This window comes from Pollachius pollachius, assembly GCF_949987615.1.
Source record: "Pollachius pollachius genome assembly, chromosome: 14".
In the NCBI taxonomy this organism is placed as follows: domain Eukaryota; kingdom Metazoa; phylum Chordata; class Actinopteri; order Gadiformes; family Gadidae; genus Pollachius; species Pollachius pollachius.
In genome coordinates, this window is record NC_136947.1 from 14,488,298 (window position 1) to 14,512,318 (window position 24,021).

A 24,021-nucleotide genomic window follows, 5' to 3' on the forward strand; every position below is an offset into this window, starting at 1 on the left:
GCTGGGACCAAAGTAACAAAGGCTACCATCACTAACACACTACGCCACCAGGGACTCAAATCCTGCAGTGGCAGACGTGTCCCCCTGCTAAAGCCAGTGCATGTCCGGGCCCGTTTGAAGTTTGCTAGAGAGCATTTGGATGATCCAGAACAGGATTGGGAGAATGTCATATTGTCAGATGAAACCAAAATAGAACTTTTTGGTAAAAACTCAACTCGTCGTGTTTGGAGGAGAAAGAAGGCTGAGTTGCATCCAAAGAACACCATACCTACAGTGAAGCATGGGGTTGGAAACACCATGCTTTGGGGCTGTTTTTCTGCCAAGGGACCAGGACGTCTGATCCATGTGACGGAAAGAATGAATGGGGCCATGTATCGTGAGATTTTGAGTGAAAACCTCCTTCCATCAGCAAGGGCACTGAAGATGAAACGTGGCTGGGTCTTTCATCATGACAATGACCCCAAACACACCGCCCGGGCAACGAAGGAGTGGCTTCGTAAGAAGCATTTCAAGGTCCTGGAGTGGCCTAGCCAGTCTCCAGATCTCAACCCCATAGAAAATCTTTGGAGGGAGTTGAAAGTCCGTGTGGCCCAAAAACATCACTGCTCTAGAGGAGATCTGCATGGAGGAATGGGCCAAAATACCAGCAGCAGTGTGTGAAAACCTTGTAAAGACTTACAGAAAACGTTTGACCTCTGTCATTGCCAACAAAGGGCATGTAACAAAGTATTGAGATGACCTTTTGTTATTGACCAAATACTTATTTTCCACCATAATTTGCAAATAAATTCTTTAAAAATCAGACAATGTGATTTTCTAGATTTTTTTTTTTCATTTTATCTCTCATAGCTGAGGTATACCTATGATGAAAATTACAGGCCTCTCTCATCTTTTTAAGTGGGAGAACTTGCACAATTGGTGGCTGACTAAATACTTTTTTGCCCCACTGTACATGTAGAGATGGTGTCACCACATTGGTTCTACGGATGGAACTAGAACTCACATGCTCCTGCCGCTCCTCTTCCTGAGTCCTCATGGTCTCCACAGAGCCAGTAAAGTAGAAGGTCTTCTCCTGTCTCATTCAGTCCTTGATGCCACTCTAGCAGGAAGTGGAGCTTGAAAGGCAGCACATCAGAAACAATCCGTCAAGTACAGCTTTTAGACTCTTGCTGCTTTACAACATCTGCTTGGTCCAGTATTAGCTATGCAGCTCTTCAAGGTCGTGGCTTTATTCACTGGGTTTACTGGTGAGTTCTGGTTTAGCAGCAGTGTCCTAATTCGGACATGGACCTCAATACAGGTTTAGCAGTTCATGGAAACATGTTTACGGATGAACCTTCTATTTTACAGGTTTTTATAGTGTGGACCTCACTCCTGACAAGAAGGAACTGAACAATTTAGAAGATACGACTGTTACTCTGTCCTACAGGCTCTCTCAAAAAGCTAGAATTGATGATTATTTCTTCTGGTACCGTCAGTTTCCTGGAGAACCTCCACAGTTCCTGCTGTACATCTCAGGGTCTGGTATCAACAAGACAGCAGAGTCTCTTGGTGTAGACAAAAGGTTTTCTACTGAACTGACTGGCACTGAGAAGACTGGTGTGGATCTGAAGATCTCCTCTTTTGCAGTGGCAGACTCTGCTCTGTACTACTGTGCTCTAAGGCACACAGTGACAGGAAACACAGATTCGCCGTACAAAAACCTGCTGAGCACAAAACACACTTCCCGCCTCCCTGAGACCAGTACAGACATTGCTGACAAAATACATAAACTCTTTACAATATATTTTTCTGAATAAGGATAAACGTTTCTGCAGTTCATTCTCCAGCCATGTTATTTGGAATATTTTGGTTTTGATAGTATGGTTCATATGTGGAGCTTTAATCAGCACGGCTAATTTTCTTATTATTTACCAATTTGTGTTTTAGCTTTTACTCTTCTTTAAGTGAAGATGAGATCTCTTGTCCACCACTAGAGGTCAGTATTATCAAGTAGGTGTCTAACTATTTCATCAACAGGTTTGGTCATTGTTTCTTTAACAGCTAGTACCATGAAGAGATTAAGTGTCATACTTGAGCTGAAAGCCAGATAGTGTCTCCTGTTTCTCTAGACCTGCTGTTGAGATGGAAACCTGGCAGTGTATTATTATGGCCGCACATATATCTGGTAAGATGAAAACCTCATGCTTAACAAACCTCATGCTTAACACTCATGCTTAATCCACATGACTAAATCATCAGGATTGGATGTTTTAGATTTTTATTCTGATGTGTTTTCTATGTTTTTTTATGTTCATGTTATTTTTATTAACTTTATTTTCATAAAATGTTCTTTGAAGGTTTATCTAACGCATTATTTTTGTGGTCTTGTTCAAGGGCTGATAGCTGGGGAGGCCAGCTCTCCTGATAAAAGGTCAGTGGGAAAGAGGAAGCATCACTTATGAAACAACCTCTGACTATGTTGACCTTTACTGGTACAGACATCGTTCTAACCAGGCTCCTCAGTTTATACTCTATAAAGGAGCAAGATCATGGAGCAACAGACAGAATACTCCTGACACTCGTTATGAGTCCACAACATCCAGAACATCAACTGAACTCACCATAACCCAGCCAACCCTGGCAGATACAGCTCTCTAATATTGTGCTTTTACATGAACCTGACGGCAATAATCCCCCTATTCTTCAAAGAGGAGGTAGTCCCACCACACCTTTCCATCAGATGGATGGTGGATCTTCATGGTTTATCAGAGACATTGTGGTTGCACCTGCTAATGATCCACAGTAGCAGAACTCAAATGAGTTGGGAATCTGACTGAATTATAACTTTCTGATCATTAGAAAAAAAATTATAATGAACCTTGTGGTTGAGATGCTGTTGCATAAATGATGAGGAGGAGGGGCCAGTGATGCAATGTCCTTCTGCAGACTATAAATAATCTTCCTCTCTCTCTTCCCCTCCCACTGTAAACATGAAACACTGGCTGACTATCATTCTGGTTCTCACTCTCTGGCTGGGTAACTCTTTAAAGAATCTTGTTGACTCTCCTCTCTTTATTGATCTCATCGATTCATTCATTAATCAACATCTTCTGTTTGCCCCCAGAGATTAAAGGAGAAGACAGAGTGATCCAGGCAGGATAAGATGTCCTTGCCATTGAAGGATTCACCATTAGACTTTTCTGTACATTTGAGACTGACACTAGTCCCAGTTTGTTCTGGTACAAATGACAAATCAATAACTTCCCCAGGTTCATGCTACAACGCTCTACATATGTAAGTGGATTTAATTCTGCAGAGTTCCACAAAGACAGATTTGATGCCAAAGTCCAAAACACATCAGTTCCTCTGAGGATCCAGAACCTGCAGCTGTCTGACTCTGCTCTGTACTGCTGTGCTCTGAGGCCCACAGTGACAGGAAACACAGACTTCCTGTACAAGAACCTGCTGAGCACAAACACACTATCTTCCCTGAGACCAGTTCACAGACATGACTAATATGGAAGCATATACTAAACATATCTCAATACAATTAATTTCTATATTGATACATTTTGATTGTTATTCCCATTCAATGCTTTAAAGCTTGTCTCTTTTTCCCCGGACATTTTAAGCATTCATATTTAGAAATCACTCTCTGTGATATATAATTCTGTTTGGCAGGCAATAGCTCCTTTTGACCTTAAAAACCATGTGTTCCCAACAATCAAGCTCCTTCAAACTCTTCTTTATGCAAATCTTCTTGTGTATTCGTTACTTTTCATTGCTCATTAATTTAATAACCAATATGTTCAATGTTACTCTTCTTGTGGTGATTCTGAAGGTGAGAATTCTTATCCACCACTAGAGTTAAGTATTATCAAGGAACTACTGAACTATTTCATCAACATTTGTGCCATTGTGTCTTTAACAGCACGAAGAAAGCATGAAGTGTCATGGTTGAGTTGAACAAGTGAATCTCCCGTTTCTGTTTACCTGCTAATGCTGACTTCAAAATACAGGACATTTAACCTGATTTTGTGCCGGATTTCCCACGTCAGACTCGTTGTCTGACGTGGCAAGCAATGCCCCGATTTAATCATGGTTCTAATGATTTTTTTTGCAAGAAGGTGTGGGATTTGTTCATCCAATAACCTGGAGTTTTGGGGATTCTCTGAGGACTGGAGAGTATTTAGGGATTGAGCACGGAAAAAATGCAAAGGCAGCAAAAGCAAAGGTGAGATTGATTTCCAATATGATGGAGTCCATCTCACGCTGCAACATGGACGCTCAATAATCATATCGCCTCAAAATAATTAATCCATAGTTCTTTACTTTTGCTTATGATCACAAACTATTTGTTTAACCAATTTAACCACTTTAGATTATGATCAGTTAATAAAAAGTTGAATCTGCAGCAGCGGTCTCCGCCTGCTACGTTTACAGGCAGTGAAGGTTTCGCAGTATGAACTAAGAAGATCTCCTACCACTCCTCTTCCTGAGTCCTCATGGTCTCCACAGAGACAGTAAAGTAGAAGGTCTTCTCCTGTCTCATTCAGTCTTTGGTGCCACTCTAGCAGGAGGTGGAGCTTGACAGGCAGCACTGTCATGGTCAGCCCCTGATTTTCCCATTCACCTGCCTGCCACCCTGATCTCCCCTAATCAACCCAACCACCTTCACCTGTGCTCCCCCTATAGCAGTCCTCTCCTTTCACTCATTCCTTGCCAGATTGTCTCTTGTTTCATTCAGAGCTTTCCCGCAACTCTTCAACTCCACTCTGCCTTTTAACGAACCCTCGCCTGTCTGACCTCCTGCCTGCCGTCCAGTCCCTGTCGGTCTGTCTGCTCTCCAGTTCCCGACTCCCGATCTGCTCTTCTGCCCTCCCGTTGCCGACTCCTCGCCTGCTGACCCACCGACGATTCCCTGCCCACCTGTCAGTGACTTTACTGTCTGCTCTCTGCCTGCCCGATCCTGCACCAGAATAAATCCTTGAAACTGTCCTACAACTGCCGTCTGTCTGTGCACTTGGGTTCTGCCTAACCCCCCCGTTACAAGCACATCAGAAACAATCTGTAAACACAAAATAATTTAGACTCTTGTTGTAGCTGCTCTACAGCACCTGATTGGGCTCCAGTACCAGCTATGCAGCTCTTTATGTCATTGGTTATTGGCATTAAAACCACTGCCCTGTTTAGGGTATTGACCTCAATACAGGTTGAGCAATTCATATGAATTAACTCTTACTTACAGGATCTTTAACACCGTGGAAGTAACTAACTTTTTGATTCTGAAAATCTCCAGGTAAAAGTCATCAGCAAACCATCCACTCAATCCAGGACAGAGTCCAGGCTCTACAAGGAGACAACGTGACTCTCTCCTGCAACTACACCTCATCAAACAATTTCTTCTGGTATCACCAGCACCCCAGCTCACCTCCCCAGTTCCTTATCAAAGAATACCAGAAGGCATTTAATTTACTTTTAAAAAGGAAGGAGAAAGAAACATGTTCCATCTGGAGATCTCCTCTGCTGCAGGGACAGACTCTTCTCTGTACTACTGTGCTCTGCAGCCCACAGTGACCGGAAAAACAGACTCCCTGTACAAAAACCTGACAAGGAACTTGAGGAGAATTTGTCAATGCATTCAACTGTTGTTCAGGGGAGGAACATCGGAAGAGGTGAAATCACCAGGAGACTAGTGAAGAAAAAGTATGTTACGAAAGAGACACAGAGGTAGCATGTTGAGTATCAGGGTTCCCATGTTGTTTGACATGACAGTCCTCTTTCTACTGGTTTGTAAAAAGTTTTTAAATTAACAGGTAAGTTGTGGCCCATGTGAAATTCTGTAGAGCAGGCTACCTCTTTAAGACTCCTGTTGACCCTCCTCATCATTGATCCCAATTAATTGATTAATTAATGTACATCTTCTATTCTTCCACAGAGTGTGCAGGAGAAGAAAGAGTGACCCAGACTGAAGAAGATGTCGTTGCTACCGAAGGACTCACAGTTTGCCTGGGATGTATATTTGTGACCATTGGAAAATGTAAATCTATTTTGTGGTATAAACAACAGTTACTGGAAACACAGTCCCTGTAAAAAAAAACCTGCTATGCATAAAACACACTTTCCTCTTCCCCTGAGACCAGTACACATACATTAATCACTAAACACATTAACTCATCTCTCTAGATAATTTGCCCATACTCTGAACATCTTAAAATTGTTCTGCAGGTCAGTAATAGCAAGTAGGCCTTGAAGTATTTCATCAATATGTTTGCTGTTTGTGTCTTCAACAGCTGGTACCATGAAGAGAATAAGTCCTTACTTGAGCTGAACATACAGTTTCTACTGTTGCTTTAAACCTGCTGTTGGGAAAAGCTCATGTTACACACATATGACATTTTATCTAACACGTCCATTATGTGGAATCTCTCCAGGGCTGATAGCTGGGGACTCCATCCCTGATAAACAGGAAGTCAGTGGAAAAATGGGAGGAACTGTAAAACTCCGATGCTCCTATGATACAAGTGATGAATATGTTATTCGTTACTGGGATTATTGTATCCGGTATAATATACTAGAGGTCAGTATTATCAAGTAATGGTTGAACTATTTCCTCAACAGCTCTGTCACAACGTTATTAATCCAAAGGGGACCAGGAAACCAAGTTACAAATGTTGTAACTCCCTGTACAAAAACCTGCTGAGCACTAAACACACTTCCCTCTCCCCCTGAGACCAGTACAGAGACATTTCTGACTTAGCACAATAACTAATCACAACAGTGAACTCCTAATTAATCATCCATGTTCACCATAATCCAGATATCTAAACATTTGTCTGCAGTTTTACCTTTATTTACATTATCTTGTTTGAAACATTCACGTTAAAAATAGTTTATTTTATTTATTTATAATTTATGACTTATTAAACTAACAACTCATCGATTCTGAAGGTAAGGTCTCACATCCACCCCTAAAGGTCAGTATTATTAAGTAGGTGTTTTATTATTTCTTCAACATGTTTGGTCATTGTGTCTTTAACAGTTGGTACCATGAAGAAAATAAATCTCATACTTGGGCTGAACACCAGATAGTTTTTCCTGTTACTGTAGACCTGCTGTTGAGATGGAAACCTGGCTGTGGATTATTATGGCTGCACTTCTATCTGGTAAGAGGTAAAGCTCATGTTTCACACTGTATATATGACTGAATTATCAGACATTTTATTATAATAATGAATTATTCAATGTTTTTAACATCTTATTCTGTTGTGTTTTTTATGGTCCATGTTAATCTAACACATCCATTCCAGGACTGATAGCTGGGGCCTCCATCTCTCCTGATGAACAGAAAGTCAGCGGAAAAGAGGGGGAATCTGTAATACTCAGATGCTCCTATGAAATAAGCTATAATTATGTTTACCTTTACTGGTACAGACATCTTTCAAACCAGGCTCCTCAGTTTATACTCTGGAAAGGAGCAAGATCACAGATCGATGAACATATTCCTGACACTCGTTATGAGTCCACGACATCCAGAACATCAACTGAACTCACCATAACACAGCTAACCCTGGCGAACAGAGCTCTTTACTACTGTGCTCTTGCGAACACAGTGATATAAAGTGTGTAGGAGCCTTTACATAAACCTGAAGGCAATGATCTCTATATTCTTCAAAGAGGAGGGAAGTGGTAATCCCACCACACCTTTCTATCAGATGGATGGTCGATCTTCATGGTTGATCAGAAACAATTTGGTTGCACCTGCCAATGATCCACTGAAGCATGACTCCCATGAGTCGGGAATCTAAATAAAAGAACCATCAGCTGTATGACTGAACACGAACACACTATGTTAAGACAGTCAATGAAGGAGTAATTATTTAACTAATCATAAGTAATTATATTTTTTATCTAAACAATGTATATATGTACATGTAGAAATGGTGTCACCATAGTAGTTCTCCTTGACTTTTGAAAGCCAGAGCTCCTGTTCCTGATTCCTCATGGTCTCCACAGAGCCAGTAAAGTTGAAGGTCTTTTCCTGTCTCATTCAGTCCTTGGTGCCACTCTAGCAGGAGGTGGAGCTTTACAGGCAACACATCAGAAGCAATCTGTCAACACAACAGCTTATAGACTCTTGATTGTTGCTGCATCTGCTTGGTCCAGTATTAGCTATGCAGCTCTTCATGTTAGTGGTTTTATTCACTGGGTTTACTGGTGAGTTCTGCTTTAGAAGCACTGTCCTAATTCGGACATGGACCTCAATATATGTTTAGCAGTTTATATAAATTAATTCATATTGCTATTTCCACGATCTATAACACTGTCGTAGTCACTGCCCTTTCAATCTTAACATATGCAGTTGACAGTCTTCTCAATCCAGGACAGAGTCCAGGGTCTACAAGAAAACAACGCAACTCTTTCCTGCAGCTACTCTTCAGCAACAAACCTCTTCTGGTATCGGCAGTACCCCAGCTCACCTCCCAGTTCCTTATCAAAGATTACATGGAGCCAGGGGCGTAGGAATGAGTTTAACATTGGGGGGGACACATATCGGAAACCTGACAGATCCGTTAATGGTTTGAAATACAGAAATATGTCATAAATTGCCAAATAACTACACTGAAAAAATTCACAAATATATTTTATTCTACTAAAAAGATACATTTGTAAATGTAAAGGAAAACACATTTTGAATGGCAGTAATGAACTGATAAATATCAAATCAATTCTTTAACGGTCAATCATCCAGTTTTTTAGAATAAGAAGCGGTGAAAAGACGCTGTGTTGCGCTTTCAAAATAAAATAAAGTATTTTTCTCCCCCTGGTATAATTTTTAGGTGGGACAAAGGCGCCTGTCTCCAATATTGGAGGGGACACGTCCCCTCCGTCCCCCCCGGTTCCTACGCCCTTGCATGGAGCTATCTGGATTTATTTAAAAAAAAGACAGTGAAAGACAAATGTTCGATCTGGAGATCTCTGCTGCTGCAGTGAGAGACTCTGCTCTGCAGCCCACAGTGACAGGAAACACAGACTCCCTGTACAAAATCCTGCTGAGTACAAAGCACACTTCCCTCTCCCCCTGAGATCAGTATACAAACATTACGCACAAAACACATCAACTCATCACAGCAGTGACTCTTTATTAATGATCCATTTTCACCATATTCAAGATATCTTAAAATGTGTCTGCATTTTTTTATTTACATTACCTTGTTTGGAATATTCACGTTCATTTTTTTTTTCTTTTTTTTCTTTCAAATGCATGCCTCATTGAAGGTGAAGTTGAGGTCTCATATCCACCACTAGAAGTCAGTATTATCAAGTAGGTGTTTGGTCATTGACTCTTCATACCACAGCTGGTATGAAGAGAATAAGTCTAATACTTGAGCTGAACACCAGATCGTTTCTCCTGTTTCTCTAGACCTGCTGTTGAGATTGAAACCTGGCAGTGTATTATTATGGCAGCACTTCTATCTGGTAAGATGAAAACCTCATGCTTCACACTCCATACATGACTGAATCATCAGGATTGGATGTTTTAGATATTTTATTCTGATGTGTTTTCTATGTTTTTTTTATGTTCATGTTATTTTTATTATCTTTATTTTCATAAAATGTATTTTGAAGGTTTAACACATTATTTTTATGGACTTGTTCAAGGGCTGATAGCGGAGGACTCCATCTCTCCTGACAAACAGAAGGTCAGTGAGAAAGAGGGAGCATCTGTAAAACTCAGATGCACTTATGAAACAACCTCTGACTATGTTGACCTTTACAGGTACAGACATCGTTTTAACCAGGCTCCTCAGTTTATAAAGGAGCAAGATCATGGAGCAACAGAATATTCCTGACACTCGTTGAGAACAAAGTGTTATAAAGTGTGGAGGAGCCTTTACATAAACCTGACGGCAATAATCCCACCACACCTTTTCATCAGATGGATGGTGGATCTTCATGGTTTATCAGAGACACTGTGGTTGCACCTGCTAATGATCCACAGTAGCAGGACTCAAATTAGTTGGGAATCTGACTGAATTATACCTTTCTGATCCATAGAAAAAATATTATAATGAACCTTGTGGTTGAGATGCTGTTGCATAAATGATGAAGAGGAGGGGCCAGTGATGCAATGTCCTTCTGCATCAGAGTATAAATGATTTTCCTCTCTCTCTTCCCCTTGACTGACACTGACACTAGTCCCAGTTTGTTCTGGTACAAACAACAAATCAATGACTTTCCAAGGTTCATGCTACAACACTCAAATGCACAAATGCAAGTGGACTTAATACTGCAGAATTCCACCAAGACAGATTTGATGCCAAAGTCCAAAACACATCAGTTCCTCTGAGGATCCAGAACCTGCAGCTGTCTGACTCTGCTCTGTAATACTATGCTCTGAGGCCCAGAGTGACAGGAAACACAGACTCCTTCTCCAAAAACCTGCTGAGCACAAACACACTCCTTTCTTGTCTCTGGAACTATCCATCTTTCCTTTAGACTGGAAATCCGCACTTGTCTTCCCCTCTTCAAAGGGGGCTCTAGCTCTGATCCCAACTGTTATAGGCCTATTTCCATCCTTCCATACCTGGCTAAGGTCTTAGAGAAACTGGTTCATAAACAGCTCAGCCACTTTTTAACCCCCAACAACATCCTGTTCAACATGCAGTCTGGGTTCCGGCCAGGCCATGGGTGCATCACAGCTACACTGAAGGTCCTGGATGATATTGTTTCCTCTCTGGACTCCAAGCAGACCTGCATCACTGCCTTCGTTGATCTCTCTGAGGCCTTTGACTGCGTCATCCACCCCATCCTCCTACAAAGGCTCTCTAGCATCGGTTTATCGCCACGCAATTGGTTCGCCAGCTACTTAAACCACAGAGTCCAGCAAATTAAATCTGAAAACTTCAAATCAGCCCCTCTCACCATGTCCAAAGGGGTACCACAGGGTTCTATTCTAGGCCCAACACTATTCTCCATCTACATTAACGACATAACCAGGAATGCCGGCAACTCCAAGATCCACCTATATGCTGATGACACCGTCCTATACTCAGAGGGCCCTTCTCTCCACTCTGCGGCGGCCACACTACAACACAGTCTCACTTCTGTTGAACAGCATTTCCATAGCCTTCATCTTCTTCTCAACACCAAAAAAAACAAATTCATCATCTTTAACCGGAAACACGCTCGCACCACTGTCCCAAAATCCTGTGCTGATGGCTTTGAACTAGAGTTTGTGTCCTGTTATAAATAACTTGGCCTCTGGTTGGATTCATCCCTCTCATTTACACCCACATCAAGCACCTACAGTCTAAAGTCAAAGCTCGTCTGGGCTTCCTTTATCGCAATAATAAGGCCTCCTCCAAACATACGCTCGTAAAAATGACTATCCTACCCATATTCGACTATGGCGACTCCATATACAGAATGGCATCTCACTCCACTCTCAGTAAATTGGACCCTCTCACCCATTCCGCCATTTGCTTTGCCACTGGGGCTCCATTTACCACCCACCACTGCGACCTATATAACCTGGCAGACTGGACTTTCCTTCACACCAGACGGCTCCATCACTGGTTTCTGCTCATCTACAAAACCATTCTTGGCATTTCACCTCTCTACCTCTCTTCCCTTCTACCCCTCTCCCACCCTGCCCGCAATCTAAGGTCCAGCTCATTCATCAACCTCTCCATCCCCAAATTCTGCACCGTCTTCGGACCCAGTGCCTTCCGGTTCGCTGCAGCCTTTGAATGGAACACCCTACAAAACACCCTTAAACTTTCTGTCTTCACCTCTCTCTCTGTCTTCAAACAAAATCTGCAACAAATCAAAGATGACTCCTGCACTTGCCATAGGCCTTCTTGTCATGCCCTACTGATTAACTGTTTTATTGTATTGTATTGTATTGTATTATATTGTATTTTTCTAAGTGTAATTTATATAACCTTGTATTCACTTTAAGCACTCCCCTCCCACTTCCCCTTAAGAGCTTCTAGCTCTTTTCAGGCTGCACTTAAAAATAAGATTTTGTTCTTCATTTGCTTGCCTGGGTAAATAAAGGTTAATAATAATAATCTTCTCTGAGAACAGTACACAGACATGACTTATATGGAAGCACATATTAAACACATCTCAATACAACTCATTTCTATATTGATACATTTTGATTGTTATTCCCATTCAACGATTTAAAGTCTGTCTGTTTTTCCCCTGACATTTTAAGTATTAATATTTAGAAATCACTCTCTGTGATACATAATTGTGTTTGGCAGGCAATAGCTCCTTTTGACCTTAACAACCATGTGTTCCCAACAATCAAGCTCCTTCAAACTCTTCTTTAAGCAGTTCTTCTTGTGTATTTGTTACTTTTCATTGCTCATTAATTTACTAACCAATATGTTCAATGTTACTCTTCTTGTGGTGATTCTGAAGGTGAGATTTCTTATCCACCACTAGAGCTCAGTATTATCAAGGAAGTACTGAACTATTTCATCAACATTTGTGCCATTGTGTGTTTAACAGCTTGTAGCATGAAGGGAGCATGAAGTGTCAAGGTTGAGTTGAACAAGTGAATCTCCAGTGTCTGTTAACCTGCTAATGCTGGCTTCAAAATACAGGACATTTAACCAGAATTTGTGCCGGATTTCCCACGTCAGACTCTTTTAAGCAATGCCCCGATTTAATCATGGTTCTAATGATTTTTTTTGCAAGAAGGTGTGGGATTTGTTCATCCAATAACCTGGAGTTTTGGGGATTCTCTGAGGACTGGAGAGTATGTAGGGATTGAGCACAGAAAAGACACAAAGGCAGCAAAAGCAAAGGTGAGATAGATTTCCAAAATGACGGAGTCCATCTCAACGTTGCAATATGGACGCTCAATAGTCATATTGTCTCAAAATAATTAATCCATGGTTCTTTACTTTTGCTTATGATTACAAACTATTTCTTTAACCAATTTAACCACTTTATATTATGATCAGTTAATAAAAACTTGAATCTGCAGCAGTGGTCTCCGCCTGCTACGTTTGCAGGCAGTGAAGGTTTCGCACTATGTAAAAGTCATCAGCAAACCATCCACTCAATCCAGGACAACGTTACTCTCTCCTGCAACTACACCTCATCAAACACAGACTTCCTGTACAAAAACATGCTGAGAACAAACACACTCCTATCTTCCCTGAGACCAACTGACTAAACACATCTCATTACAATAAATTTCTACATGTGGTTGCACCTTCTAATGATCCACAGTAGCAGGACTCAAATGAGTAGGGAATCTGACTGAATTATATCTTTCTGATCTATAGAAACTATGAACTATTTCATCAACAAAAGAGTGTCATGGTTGAGTTGAACAAGTGAATCTCCTGTTTCTGTTAACCTGCTAATACTGACTTCAAACTACATATAGAAACCAAAAGCTTTTTTAACTTTGCCTTTATTTTCTATTTTATTACTAAAATGCCTTTTTAACTTTCTATTTTACTCATTTCTTTGCACATGTTTTCTTTTACTTATCTATTATTTTATTTTATTGTATGACAATGTTTATATGTGAAGCACTTTGAGTCTGCCTTGTGTATGAAAAGTGCTGTATAAATCAAGTTGCCTTACATTGATCAATTTTGATCGTTATTCCCATTCAATGCTTTAAAGTCTGTCTGTTTTTCCCCTGACATTTTAAGTATTCATATTTAGATTTCACTCTCTGTTATATATAATTGTGTTTGGCAGTCAATAGCTCAAAGTGAGCTTAACAACCATGTGTTCCCAACAATCAAGCTCCTTCAAACTCTTCTTTAAGCAGTTCTTCTTGTGTATTTGTTATTTTTCATTGCTCATTAATTTAATACCCAATATGTTCAATGTTACAATTCTAGTGGTGATTCTGAAGGTGAGATTTCTTATCCACCACCAGAGTTCAGTATTATCAAGCAAGAACCAAACTATTTCATCAACAAAAGAGTGTCATGGTTGAGTTGAACAAGTGAATATCCAGTTTCTGTTAACCTGCTAATACTGACTTCAAACTACAGGACATTTAACCTGATTTTGTGCCGGTATCCCACATCAGACTCTGTTAAGCAATGCCCCGATTATTTCATGGTACTAATGATTTTATTTTGACAGAAGGTGTGGAATTTGTTCATCCAATAACCTGGAGTTTTGGGGATCATCTGAGGACTGGAAAGTATGCAGTGTAGGGATGGGGCACAGAAAGACAAGACCCCTTGTACAAAAACCTGCTGAGCATAAAACACACTTCCACACACACTATGTTGCGGCACACAATGAGGGAGTAAACTTTAAATTTAAAAATATATATTTTTAGACATCTATGAGAACGTGAATTGACCCACTTTTTTGCTGTAATTCCTTCGGGCAAGGAATTACTAAGTGAGGGCTGCTTTATCCAACACCATGATCACTGACTGTCGGAGGCTGGCTGAAGAGGCTGATAAATTTTTCCTGGCGGGTCAAGGGCACTGTGTGGCCGCGATTTTTCCCACGCACGTCGCTCCTGTGACACTGGACGACTCCACGCTCATCGCTGCCACCACTTCTCGTCGGCAGCTGTCTTCTGACCTCCAGCAGTCTTCAGGCCCGCAGCAGTCTTCAGGCATGTGTTTCTACCATGCAAAGTTTGGACCGAAGGCTCTTAAATGCCGTCCGCCATGCAGTTACGGCGGGTTGGAAAACGCCAGGGCCGGCGCTCGGTAGTGGCCATGAGCGTCGGCCGTGCTGGCAGGCTGCTTTTCATCCGCGACAGCACCTCCGGACGGCGATCCTGTGCGACACGGGAGCACAGAGGAGGCCACCGGTTTGGATGGGACTTTGTTACAGCAAAGGTCTCCGTTCCCCTCCTCTGCGTCGATTTTTTGTGTGCGCATGGACTGTTCGTGGATGTAAAGAACCTCCGTTTGATTGACGCCGTCACGTTTTGTTCCTATGTGTGCACGCTCACGCTCTGCGTCTGCCGTGAAGCATGGTGTGGAGCACCATCTCGCCACTACTGGTCCACCCGTCTACGCCCGTGCTCGGCGCCTCGACCCGACCAAGCTTGCCGTTGCAAAGGCTGAGTTTGCAAACATGGAGCGTCTGGGTATAGTCCGCCGGTCCGACAGCCCGTGGACCTCACCCCTCCACATAGTCCCCAAACCCGGCGGCGGCTGGCACCCGTGTGGCGACTACCGGTGGCTAAATGAGGCAACGACGCCTGACCGGTACCCAGTGCCGAATATTCAGGATTTTTCGGCCCACCTGGCTGGTATGGTGATTTTTTCCAAGGTGAACCTTGTCCGGGGATATCATCAGGTGCCTGTACACCCACTGGACGTTCCCAAAACAGCAGTGATCACGCCGTTTGGTCTGTTTGAGTTCCTGCGGATGCCGTTTGGCCTTAAAAACGCAGCTCAATCTTTTCAACGCCTCATGGACTCTGTTTTGCGGGAGCTGCCTTTTCTTTTTGTGTACTTGGATGACATCCTAGTGGCGAGCACGTCCAACTCCCAGCACCTGGCACACCTCCGGACACTTTTTGAGCGGCTCAGCCAACATGGGCTAATTGTCAACCCCGCCAAGTGCCAGTTTGGTCTCTCCATCATCGATTTCCTGGGACACAGAGTCACTAAGGACGGTGCAACCCCTCTCCCATCAAAGGTGGAGGCGGTCGCACAGTTCCCACGCCGCTCACTGTCAAGTCCCTGCAGGAGTTCCTTGGCATGTTGAATTTTTATCACCGTTTCATCCCTCGAGCCGCCCAGCTCATGCGACCCTTGCATGAGGCCTTGCAAGGTAAGCCCAAGCACACTGTGGACTGGACTGAGAGCAGGGACAAGGCTTTTGTTGCCACTAAGGCAGCCCTGGCGAACGCCACCATGCTGGCACACCCTTCTCCCACAGCCTCCATCGCCATCACCTCGGATGCCTCGGACTACGCTGTCGGTGCCGTCTACGAGCAGTGGGTGGGCAGGGCCTGGCAGCCACTTGCCTTCTTCAGCCGTCAGTTGCGTCCCAACGAGCAGAAGTACAGCACTTTCGACCGGGAGCTGCTTGGTCTCTACCTCGCCATCAGACACTTTCATTCCCTGTTGGAAGGTCGACACTTCACCGCTTTTGTCGACCACAAGCCGCTGACTTTCGCCATGGCCAAGGTGGCTGAGCCGTGGTCCGCCCGCCAGCAACGTCATCTGTCCTACATTTCCGAGTTCACCACGGATTTACAGCACGTTGCCGGTAAGGACAACCAGGTGGCGGACTGCCTGTCACGGGCTGTGGTTGGAGCAGTCCATCTTGGCTTGGATTACAACCGCATTGCTGCGGACCAGACCACAGACCCAGACGTGCAACTCCTGAGGACCTCGACAACAGGGCTGAAAATAGAGGACGTGGTTTTTAGCGATGCCGGCACCACGCACCTGTGTGACGTCTCCACAGGCAGTCCTCGCCCAATCATTCCCACGGGATGGAGACGACAAGTTTTAGATGCCATCCATGGTCTTTCCCACCCAGGTTCGAAAGCGTCACAGAGATTGGTTGTGGCTAAGTTTGTTAGGCACGGCCTCAAGAAGGACGTTAGGGACTGGGTTAACACCTGTATTGAGTGCCAGCGGGCCAAAGTGCACCGCCACACTAAAGCCCCGTTGGAGTTGTTCCCGGTGCCGGAGAGACGGTTTGACCATGTAAACGTGGATCTGGTCGGCCCTCTGCCCTCCTCTAACGGTTTCACCTACCTGTTGACCATGGTTGACAGGACCACTCGTTGGCCTGAGGCTGTGCCACTGATGTCGCTAGCATCGGTCGAAATGACACGGTCATTTATCAGCACCTGGGTTGCCCGTTTCGGCACTCCTTCCGACATATCCTCTGACCGGGGCGCGCAGTTTACGTCTGAGCTGTGGAACGCTGTCGCACAGAGCCTCGGAGTGAAACTCCGCCACACGACCGCATATCACCCACAGGCTAACGGACTCTGTGAACGATTTCATAGGTCGATGAAGGCTGCTCTTCGTGCCAGCCTCAAAGACAGCAACTGGGTCGACAAGCTCCCGTGGGTACTGCTTGGCATCAGGACTGCACCAAAGGAAGACCTACAGTCCTCCTCCTCAGAGCTTGTTTATGGCCAGCCGCTGCGGGTTCCAGGGGATTTCGTCCCTGGCACCACCGTTCCTTGGTCTGCCACTCTCCAGCGGTCCACGCTACTGGACAATGCAAGGCTTTTCGCACCTGTCCCCACTTCCCGTCACGGCCTCCCTCAGTCGCACATCCCCGCTGGGCTTCGGACGGCTGACTACGTTTTCATTCGCCACGACGCCCACAGGGGACCGCTATGCCCCCCCTACAAGGGCCCGTTCCGGGTTTTGGAGACGGGGGACAAACATTTTGTGGTGGACATGGGCGGCAGGCCGGAGCGACTCTCCATTGACCGCCTCAAGCCAGCTCACTTGGACGTGGCCAGGCCCATTGAATTGGCTCAGCCCCCACGACGCGGACGACCTCCAGCTCTGCCCCTGCCCCCTGCTCCCCTCCCTCCCGGAACTCCCACACTCCAGGCCTCATACCCGTGTCATGGCGGGACGCGTGCCGCAGTTGTGGCTCCTCGACCTCCTGTACGACGCAGCCGTTGTGGCCGGTTAATACGCCCGCCCCCGCGATGGCTGTTTTGTTTTTGTTTTCTTTTGATGGTGAATTCTGGGGGGACATGTGTAGTGAGTGTAACATAATTCACCTACAGTATTTTGTTATGTGTTGTTCTTTACACTGTGTTAGGCATGTCGTTTACTGGCTCGGTGTTTCAGGGATCGCTGTCCCTTTAAGGATTACGAGCATCTCATTACGCGGAGCCCGATGCGGGATATGTTCACTTGCAGCACGTTTTGGATTCCTGTTTTATGAAATAACGAAATAACGAAATAAACGAGTCACACAACTGTGTGCTCAAAGTGTTTCTTTTATTCAATGCAATTTCCAAAATACTATGTTTACTTGTTGGGAAAATACCATTATATGTCTCCTTCAAAGGGATACTTCACCTTTTCAGAATGTTCTGCATGTTACACACACAGCTAACCATATGACTGAATTATCAGACATTTAATTATAATAATTAATTATTAAATGTTTTTAACATCTTATTCTGTTGTATTTTTTATGGTCCATGTTAATCTAACAAATCCATTATATTTACTCTTTCCAGGGCTGATATCAGTGGGAAAGAGGGAGCATCTGTAACACTCAGATTCTCCTATGAAACAAGTGAAGAAGTTGTTTCCCTTTACTGGTACAGACATCGTTCTAACCAGGCTCCTCAGTTTATACTCTATAAAGGAGCAAGATCATGGAGCGACAGACAGAATATTCCTGACACTCTTTATGAGTCCACAACATCCAGAACATCAACTGAACTCACCATAACCCAGCCAACCCTGGCAGATACAGCTCTCTAATATTGTGCTTTTACATGAACCTGACAGCAATAATCTCCCTATTCTTCAAAGAGGAGGTAGTCCCAGCACACCTTTCCATCAGATGGATGGTGGATCTTCATGGTATATCAGAGACATTGTGGTTGCACCTGCTAATGATCCTAATGATTTTTTTATAATGAACCTTGTGGTTGAGATGCTGTTGCATAAATGATGACGAGGAGGGGCCGGTGATGCAATGTCCTTCTTCATCAGAGTATAAATGATCTTCCTCTCTCTTCCTCTCCCACTGTAAACATGGAACACTGGCTGACTATCATCCTGGTTCTCACTCTCTGCTGGGTAACTCTTTAAAGAATCTTGTTGACTCTCCTCTCTTTATTAATCTCACTGATTAATTCCTTAATCCACATATTCTGTTCTCCCCCAGAGTGTAAAGGAGAAGATAGAGTGATCCAGGCAGGAGAAGATGTCATTGCCACTGAAGGATTCGACATTAGTCTTTTCTGTACATTTGAGACTGACGCAGAACAAACTGAGACGACAGTTTGTTCTGGTACAAACAACAAATCAATGACTTCCCCAGATATATGCTACAACGCTCTACATATACAAGTGGACTTAATACTGCAGAGTTCCACAAAGACAGATTTGATGCCAAAGTCCAAAACGCATCAGTTCCTCTGAGGATCCAGAACCTGCAGCTGTCTGACTCTGCTCTGAACTACTGTGCTCTGAGGCCCACAGTGACAGGAAACACAGACTTCCTGTACAAAAACATGCTGAGCGCAAACACACTCCTTCTTCCCTGAGACCGACTGACTAAACACATCTCATTACAATAAATCTCTATATTGATCAATTTTGATCGTTATTCCCATTCAATGGTTTAAAGTCTTAATGTCTGTTTTTCCCTGACATTTTAAGTATCCATGTTTAGATATCACTCTCTGTGATATATAATTGTGTTTGGCAGGCAATAGCTCCAGTTAACCTTAACAACCATGCGTTCCAAAAAACCAAGCTCCTTCAAACTCTTCTTTAAGCAAATCTTCTTGTGTATTTGTTACTTTTGATTGCTCATTCATTTAATAACCAATATGGTCAATGTTACTCTTCTTGTGGTGATTCTAAAGGTGAGATTTCTTATCCACCACTAGAGTTCAGTATTATCAAGTAAGTACTGAACTACTTCATCAACATTTGTGCCATTGTGTCTTTAACAGCTGGTGCCATGAAGAGAGCATGAAGTGTCATGGTTGACTTGAACAAGTTTCCATTTCTGTGCCGGATGTCCCACGTCAGACTCTGTTAAGCAATGCCCCGATTTTTTCATGGTTCTAATGTGTTTTTTTGCCAGAAGGTGTGGGATTTTTTCATCCAATAACCTGGAGTTTTTGGGATTCTCTGAGGACTGGAGAGTATGTAAGGATTGAGCACAGAAAAGATTCAATGGCAGCAAAAGCAAAGGTGAGATAGATTTCCAAAATGACGGAGTCCATCACACGCTGCAACATGGACGCTCAATAATCATATTTTCTCAAAATTATTAATCCATAGTCCTTTACTATTGCTTATGATTACAAACTATTTGTTGAACCAATTTAACCACTTTAGATTAGGATCAGTTAATAAAAACCTGAATCTGCAGCAGTGGTCTCCGCCTGCTACGTTTACAGGCAGTGAAGGTTTCGCACTATGAACTAAGAAGAGCTCCTGCGGCTCCTCTTCCTGAGTCCTCATGGTCTCCACAGAGACAGTAAAGTAGAAGGTCTTCTCCTGTCTCATTCAGTCCTTGGTGCCTCTCTAGCAGGAGGTGGAGCTTGACAGGCAGCACATCAGAAACAATCTGTCAACACAACAGAAATTAGACTCTTGTTGCAGCTGCTCTACAACATCTGATTGGGCTCCAGTACCAGCTATGCAGCTCTTTATGTCATTGGTTTTATTCACTGGGTTTGCTGGTGAGTTCTGCATTAAAACCACTGAACTGATTAGGACATTGACCTCAATACAGGTTTAGCAATTCATATGAATTAACTCATATTATTATTTCCAGGATCTTTAACACTGTGGGAGTAACTGATCTTTTGATTCTTAAAATCTCCAGGTAAAAGTCATCAGCAAACCATCCACTCAATCCAGGACAGAGTCCAGGCTCTACAAGGAGACAACGTGACTCTCTCCTGCAACTTCTCTTCATCAAACGATTTCTCCTGGTATCGCCAGTACCCCAGCTCACCTCCACAGTTCCTTATCAAAGAATACCAGAATGCATTTCGATTTACTTTTAAGAAGGAAGGAGAAAGAAACATGTTCCATCTTGAGATCTCCTCTGCTGCAGTGACAGACTCTGCTCTGTACTACTGTGCTCTGCAGCCCACAGTGACAGGAAACACAGACTCCCTGTACAAAAACCTGACAAGGAACTTGAGGAGAATTTGTCAATGCATTCAACTGTTGTTTAGGGGAGGGGCATGTGGAGAGGTGAATTTACCATGAGTCTATTTAAGACACATTATGTTACAACAGAGAAACAGAGGTAGCAAGTTGAGCATCAGGGTTCCCATGTTGTTTGACATGATGTCAGTCCTCTTTCTCCTTTTAGTTTGTAAATTAACAGGTAAGTTGTGGCCTACATGAAATTCTATAGATTGAAGATTAATAGAGACTTGTATCTCCAATGCAACATGTTCATAGTAAATCCTTCTCTTTTATAGTAAGGATCTCACTCCTGTCAAGAAGGAAGAGAACAGTTTAGAAGGAACAACAGATACTCTGTCTTACAGGCTCTCTAGAACTGTTACTTCTGGCGATGATTTCTTCTGGTACCGTCAGTAATCCGGAGAACCTCCACAGTTCCTGCTGTACATCTCAGGGCTTGGTAATAACAGAACAGCAGAGTCTTTTTGTTCAGACAAAAGGTTTTCTACTGAACTGACTGAAGAGAATTCTGGTGTTGATCTGAAGACCTCCTCTGCTGCAGTGACAGACTCTGCTCTGGACTACTGTGCTCTGAGGCCCAGTGACAGGAACATTGACTCCCTTTACAAAAACCTCACATTTATTCAATCACGCGATTCAAGAGTAGTGTCGTGGATTGGACTATCCATATCTCATTTGAAATACAAAGGTTTGTCATGCATTTCAGGATATAGAAAACTGTTGATCATATTGTTCTCAACTGTTCTCATATTGATTACATTTTTGGTACAAGACCAGGAAGTCCTGTTTTTTTGCAATTTTTGTGACAAACATCAAGGTGGAGATGCTCTTACATAAAAGATGAAGAGGAGGGGCCAGTCAGATCACTGTCCTACTACATCAGAGTATACATGATCTTCCTCTCTCTCTTCCTCTCCCACTGTAAACGTGGAGCACTGGCTGACTAAAATCCTGCTTCTCACGCTCTCACTGGGTAACTCTTTAAAGACTCCTGTTGACCCTCCTCTTAGCATTGAACCCAATTAATTGATCAATTAATCGACATCTTCTATTCTTCCCAAGAGTGTAAAGGAGAAAAAGGATGATCGACCCGAGAAGTTGTCATTGCTACCCAAGGACTCAAACTTAGCCTTGGATGTATATTTGAGACCATTGGAAAAGTAAATCTATTTTGTGGTATAAACAACAAATGAATGACTTCCCCAGGTCCATGCTGCTCTGTACTACTGTGCTCTGCAGAAAAACTTGCTGAGCATAAAACACACTTCCCTCGTCGCCTGAGACCAGTACACATACATTACTCACTAAACACATTAACTCATCTCTCTAGATAATTTGCCCATACTCTGAACATCTTAAAATTGTTCTGCAGGTAAGTAATAGCACGTAGGCGTTGAAGTATTTCATCAATATGTTCGCTGTTTGTGTCTTCAACAGCTGGTACCATGAAGAGAATAAGTCCTTACTTGAGCGGAACATACAGTTTCTCCTGTTGCTTTAAACCTGCTGTTGGGAAAAGCTCATGTTACACACATATGACATTTTATCTAACACGTCCATTATGTGGAATCTCTCCAGGGCTGATAGCTGGGGACTCCATCCCTCCTGATAAACAGGAAGTCAGTGGAAAAATGGGAGGAACTGTAACACTCCTATGATACAAGTGATGAATATGTTATTCGTTACTGGGATTATTGTAACCGGTATAATTTAATAGAGGTCAGTATTATCAAGTAATGGTTGAACTATTTCCTCAACAGCTGTGTCACAACGTTATTAATCCAAAGGGGACCAGGAAACCAAGTTACAAATGTAATAGCATGTGTTCATCTACAGAGGGAGTCACTACAATGGAAAACAATCTACAAGTGGTGCTGGGGTTTGGTTCTCCTTTAAATAAATGAAATCTCTACAATACACATAGCAAGACCCCTATCCAGTGAGCTGATATCCTTTGGTTGTGGCTCCATATACGCTAGCAACGTAAAGAAAAATCAAATGAGTGTACCTATCTAGCGAAACTCCGCTTTTGCTTTGATGTCCTCTATTGGTCGTGAATGGAAACTATGAAGGTATTATTGTAGCAAAAGTCTTTAGCACCTGTAACTGCAGATTTTGAATGCGTACACTAAAGTCACAGTGAATTTGAAGTCGTATATATTTATTTTGCATGTGTACTCTAAAGTCACAAATGTGTAACAGTACATTTGAAGTCGTAAATAATCTTTCTACCATTGTAAACACAAAATAGGGTCTACGAGTACGTAAGTCTGTGTTACAGGTGCATAAATTCTTTTGCTACAATCATTGCAGCACAGTTGGTGCAAAACACATTCGCACACCCGTGTTTCATAATCTGAGAACATGCCCAAAATGTGTGCATTTGTAAACCCACATTTTGAACTAATGCATCAGAAGTTGCACATCTGTGAAACTTCCTCACAAATGAAATGATATAGAACGCTATGTTGATTCAGCATTTTAATGAGCGCACACAAGTCCATCATTACAACTGCTCGATTCTGCTGCTGCAAGTCTCAGCCGTGGGTTTTTTTGCAGGTAGTTTTGCAACACGTCTAGGTGGTACATGTGTAGCAAAAGTGATTTGTATCCATATGAGACAGAGCGTCCGTGGGCGGGACAAAATTGCAGCACTAACCAATGAAAGTCGCCGGCAGGGGGTGCATTTTTCAAACTACACTGGGACCATCCAAGAAGACCATTAAAATACATTGAAGGACACTTGCGGCATGTTAATGCAATAATTTGGGAGGAATTCAGTTGAACTTAGTAATTTAATTTGACATTATGTAAGATACCCAACTCCGTCGTGTAGGATGCCCTCTTGTCTACTTTTAGACTCCAGAAAGTAAGAGTTTGCTTGGATGGTCCCAGTGTAGTTTGAAAAATGCACCCCAAATTGTGTAACACAGACTTGCGTACTCGTAGACCCCATTTTGTGGTTACAATGGTAGAAAAAATATTTACGACTTCAAATGTACTGTTACACATTTGTGACTTTAGAGTACACATGCAAAATAAATATATACAACTTCAAATTGACTGTGACTTTAGTGTACGCATTCAAAATCTGCAGTTACAGGTGCTAAAGACTTTTGCTCTGATAATACCTTCATAGGAAACAGCCTGCTGTGTATTGGAGGGC